The sequence below is a fragment of the Crocuta crocuta genome, unplaced genomic scaffold (genome assembly GCF_008692635.1).
Source record: "Crocuta crocuta isolate KB4526 unplaced genomic scaffold, BGI_CrCroc_1.0 scaffold53, whole genome shotgun sequence".
Taxonomy (NCBI): domain Eukaryota; kingdom Metazoa; phylum Chordata; class Mammalia; order Carnivora; family Hyaenidae; genus Crocuta; species Crocuta crocuta.
In genome coordinates, this window is record NW_027529432.1 from 1,635,960 (window position 1) to 1,641,132 (window position 5,173).

At 47.9% G+C, this 5,173-nt stretch overlaps 1 non-coding gene across 1 annotated transcript; it reads right to left on the minus strand.

Moving 5' to 3' along the window:
• Nucleotides 1-3,800: 3,800 nt before the first annotated feature.
• Nucleotides 3,801-3,873, minus strand: TRNAK-CUU (transfer RNA lysine (anticodon CUU)). The gene has a single exon. It is a non-coding gene; the product is annotated as a tRNA-Lys (tRNA).
• Between the last annotated feature and the right edge of the window lie 1,300 nt (nucleotides 3,874-5,173).

The window sequence follows — 5,173 nt, forward strand, 5'->3', positions numbered from 1 at the left end:
GAAGACCTGGGATTGAAGATCGTCCAAATGTAGAAACATCCTTTCAGAGAAAAGGAAAATCACGTTCTCGGTGTCCAGCCTGGCCTCGGGGAGGCTGACGAGCCCCAGGAGGACCCCCCGCCCCCACATCCAACATCCAACAGCCACAAAGTGCCCACACCCTCCGAGAGCCCAGGCTGGCCCTCCCTGCTCGAGGCTCTGTGTTTGCAGACGCGCCTTCCCGCTCAAATGTATTTGTGACCAAACCAATACATAGGGCGAGTTCACGGTCAGCTGTGGACATGCGCAGAGCAGGAAACACTTCGAGTTGCCCAAAGTGCCTGTTTCCAGCTGAGTCTGAGCAAGAGAACGCTCAGCTGCCTTTCCACTCTCCTACTGGAAGCAAGGATCCTCTTCTAAGTCGATTTGGTGCCGTGGTGTTTTGCATGTTTATGCTTTTTCTTGACGATTTTACCATTAAATGGTCCCCAAAGGTAGTGCTGAGGTACCATCTCGCCTGCCTCAGCCCGAGAAGGCTGTGATGTGCCTCATGAAGAAAATATTTATGTTGGATAAGCTTCCTGCATGGGCTGTTGGCTGTGAGGGCAATACTAACGAAGCAGCGATATATGTGAAATCAGGGGGTTTTGAACAGACACACACACATAACAAGGCCACCCACTGATGTGTTGACAAAATGTTGTGCCCGAAGGCTGGCAGGACCCTGACGCCCTACGTCCCCGAAGAGCAACGGTTAAGCGTTCAAGGTGACTTTATAGAACCTGTTACCTAGAATAGTGAGAATCGATTGTAATCTGAAATTCCACAGAGCTGTAGGAATGTGTTTAAGGTCCCTTTGCCTTGTGGGAAATAGTCTCCATTTTATAGATAAGGAAAAAGGCTCAGAGAGATTAAGTGACTCGTCATAACTGTTCCATCTCTGATTATAGGCTGGGCTGAGACTTGAACTCGGATTTTTCTGATTCCGTAGCCCTTGCCTGACTGACCAAATGTTTCCACAGAAGCATCCTCCACACAGAAGAGTAATGTGTGTTCCCAGGAATAAAGAGAAGGTGCTGGCAGTGCCCCACCCAAACTATGCTACTCCGTAAACTCCCTGCTTTGGTGTTGCAATAAAAATACTATATTAAGTGACTTGGTGAATGGTTTCGCCCCAGCGAAGGTGACACTTGTGTGTCACACACAGTTGTCGAGGTAAGAGGCATGGCGAGTTTTGCTCATCTCCGTGGGTCCAGCGAGTGGAGGGGCGCAGCGCAAGCAGGGATGGACAGACAAACAGATGCACAGTGTGGCTCACGCCGGGATGCCAAGGTGGGTGGGAGGGCGGCCTGCAGCCTGGCGGACCCATTGCCCCTGGAAAAGTCCAGCTGGGGCCACTTTTCTAGAATCCCTCAATTCTGGTCTCTGGGACACACATGCGCCTCTGCCATGATCAACCACCTGGGGGCGCCCCGCACAAGCTGGACCCGCATTGCCTCGGTGTTCCTCAGAGGTGGCTTCCTAAGACCACGGCGTCCTCTGTGGTGGACCACGGTTGCCATGGACACTCGTGGCTCCCAGCCAGAGCAGGGTCTCAGGGCTGAGGGGCTTTGCTGGTTTCCGGCCATCATTTCGGCTTCGGCCATTTAGGTAGGAGACTTCTCTGAAACACAGTCTGGAGCCTTGTCAAGGGGGAAGGACTGGATGGCGTTGTCTGGGGGGACACAGCCTCAGTGGGGGCGGCAGGACAAATCCAGGGGGGCTTTCCCTCAGGTTAGCCACCCTCAACACTTCGTGGGGATTCAGGGCAGGGCCTGTGGTCCTGCGGGTTTCAGGGTCACTGGGGAGTCTCCTTTTCCCTCTGACCTTCCATCTTTCTCTTCAGCTCACCTTGGCCTCTCGATGCTGAGGTTTTCCTTCGTCCTCACACTGACCAGTATTGAACATGGCGGGCACCATGAATATACCCAGAGAACCGTGCTTGTTTGTTTGTTTAATGAATAAATAACCTTTCCATCTCTAGTTAACTTTCAAGGCTCTTGCTGGATACTTTGATCGTCTTCTGGAAAATACACACGCACATTCACACCCACTGTCACACACGCACACGTACACACACTCTCACATACGCACACACTCACGTACTCAAACAAACCCACAGGCCTTGTTTAAGAGAATCATGTGGGCGATTTTGTTGACAGTTACACTAGGGGATCCTACCGGGCCCTCCTGGGTCCGATTGCCCGGAACCGCCCTTGACAATGGCCGCACTGTCTGTCCATCAGCTGTCCACGGGCACCGCCTCTCTGCCCCCAGCCACGTGATCGGGGCCGCTCAGCAACCTTGTGCGCCTCCATCCATTCCCCACCCGTGCAATCCTGCCTTCACCCAGCACGGCTCCCTTAGCTAATTTCCTCTTCTTGGTGTCTTTGGAGGAATTTTGTTTTCCTTTCCTAATTTCTTACAATGAACATAAAATACCGACTCTCTGACTCCTTTTCTACTCTATCAGCAAAAGCGTTTAAAATAATTAAAATCTCCTCCAAGTCCTTTTCTGAGGATTCACATAGATTTGGGGATGAAGTGTCTTCTTTGTTTTTGTTTTCCATGCAGTGTATCATTGATTTCTTTTTTAATCTCCTCCTTAGGCGAGGTGTAAGCTAGGAACGTGCCTCTTAATTTCAAAGTCATAAAGTCTTTGGTCATCTCTGCATTCATTATTCCGAGTCATTTGGGATTATATTAGAAGAGGTGGTCTGAGAAGCCTCTACTTTTACAATTCTCTCGAGGAGTTCTTTCTGGCCAAGAACCGAAGCAGTTTCCACGGATGTGGAGGAGTGAATTTCTCTATTCAGGTGATATAGAGTTCTGGAATATACGGCTATTAAATGAAGAGCTTTATGGTGTTTTATTATGTATCGTGGGGCTTCCCCTAGACTTGTGTATATGTGTGTGGTGTGTTTGTGTGTGTGTGTATACGTGTATATATATGTGTGTGCAGACGGGTATTACTATACGTGGGCATATGTACCCACACATATGTATGTGATCTTCATCTCTAGATCGGTATGGGATCTTCCGCCATTTCTAATCAATTTTGTCTGTATTGAGCTGCTTTGCAGACACAAACTTAAAACAAGCCGATTCGATTGTCTTTGTAAATGATCATTTTTATCGTTGCATTAACTGCCTTTCTCCTCAGAGGTCACCTTCTCTCTTATTCACATGGCGCCTCACGCGTTTGGTTCTGTCTCTGTCCCTCCGGGTTGGTGGTGCGCGTCTTCTTTGGGGTCTTCTGTGATTTTACTCTTCCCGTCCTTCCCTTTGCTTGGCTTCTTTTGGATTCATTTTTACTTTTTTCCTTTTTCGAATTGCTTGTTTTTTCTTTTTGTGGCAACCCTAGATTTTTCGGCCTGTGTTCTGAAGCCAACAAAGTCTACATTTAATAAATATGCTGCTCTCCTTGTTAATCGAGGGCCTTGGAATGCTTTCATTCCTATCATAGCTCAAGCGACTCACATGCTGCTGTCTGGCCTTTTAGCTTATCTTTTTTAATTGCTAAAGTTAGACGTTATTATTATTTTCCAGAGTATTTGGATTTGCCCACATGTTTCCCAATTTCTTTGCTCATCATTTCTTTTTTTATTTTTTCAATGATCTTTTTTTTTTTTTAAGCAATCTTTACACCCAATGTGGGGCTCGAACTCACAACCCCAGGAGTTGCATGCTCTACCAACTGAGCCAGCCAGGTGCCCTTCATTTCTTCTTGGTTTATAATGCTGAAGATAATTTAAAAAAAAATTTTTTTTAAGTCGGCTCCATGCCCAACATGGGGCTTGAACTCACAACCCTGAGATCAAGAGTCACATGCTCTACCAACTGAGCCAGCCAGGCGTCCCAATAATTTTGGTTTTGAAATGATCTCATACTTATGGCAAACTGTAAGAACAGTGCACATAGTTGCTTCCCCGCTCTGAACCATTTGAGAACACAGTGCCAGTCTGATGCCTCGCTATCTCAAGTACCTCCGTGTGAGTTTCCTGCACCGAAGGACGACCTTCTGCTGAAGCACAACACAGCATCAACATGGGGGCATCTGCACTCTTGCGTTATCACCTCACCAACAGCCCTGGGACCCAATCCAGGGTCACAAGGTGTATGGATTAGGCTGTCACATCTCTAGTCTCCTTCAGTCTGTGACTGGTTTTCAGTCTCTTCTTGATGCTCATGACCTTGACCCTTTGCAGGAGTACAGGTCGGCAATTCTTTAGAATGTCCCTTGGAAGGGTTTGTCTGAAGTTTCTTCTTTTTACTTAGAGAGAGATAGAGAGAAAGCAAGCAGGGGAGGGGCAGAGGGAGGGAGAAATTTTTTAAAATATTTAAATGTTTATTTATTTTTGAGAGAGAGACACAGAGTGTGAGCAGGGGAGGGGCAGAGGGAGGGAGAAATTTTTTAAAATATTTAAATGTTTATTTATTTTTGAGAGAGAGACACAGAGTGTGAGCAGGGGAGGGGCAGAGAGAGTCGAACTCACGAACCGCAAGGTCATGACCTGAGCTGAAGTTGGATGCTTAAACGACTGAGCCACCCAGGCGCCCTAAGAGACAGAATCTTAAGCAGGCTCCACACACAGCACAGAGCCTGACTCCGGGCTTGATCCCACGACCCTGGGATCATGATCTGAGCTGAAATCAAGAATCAGACGCTTAAGGGGCACCTGGGTGGCTCAGTCAATTGGGCGTCCGACTTCAGCTAAGGTCATGATCTCATGGTTCGTGGGTTCGAGCCCCGCATTGGGCTCTGGGTGACAGCTAGCTCAGAGCCTGGAGCTTGCTTCGGATTATGTGTCTCCCTCTTTCTCTGACCCTCCCCTGCTCACACTCTGTCTCTCTGTCTCTCTTTCTCTCTCTCTCTCTCAGAAATAAATAAAACATTTTTAAAAATTAAAAAAAAAGAAAGAATCAGACACTTAACCTACTGAGCCACCCAGGTGCCCCTGTCTGAGGTTTCCTTTTGATTCACTTCAGGTTATGCATTTTCGGCAGGACGCCCCCAGCACCCGGGGGGTGTTTCTCTCATTGCATCCTATCAAAGAGAACAGAACTTGGGTTAGTTCCACGGCGTCCACATGGCGATGTGACACTGATTTTGATTACTTGATTGAAGTGCTATGTGCCAGGCTTCTCCACAGCA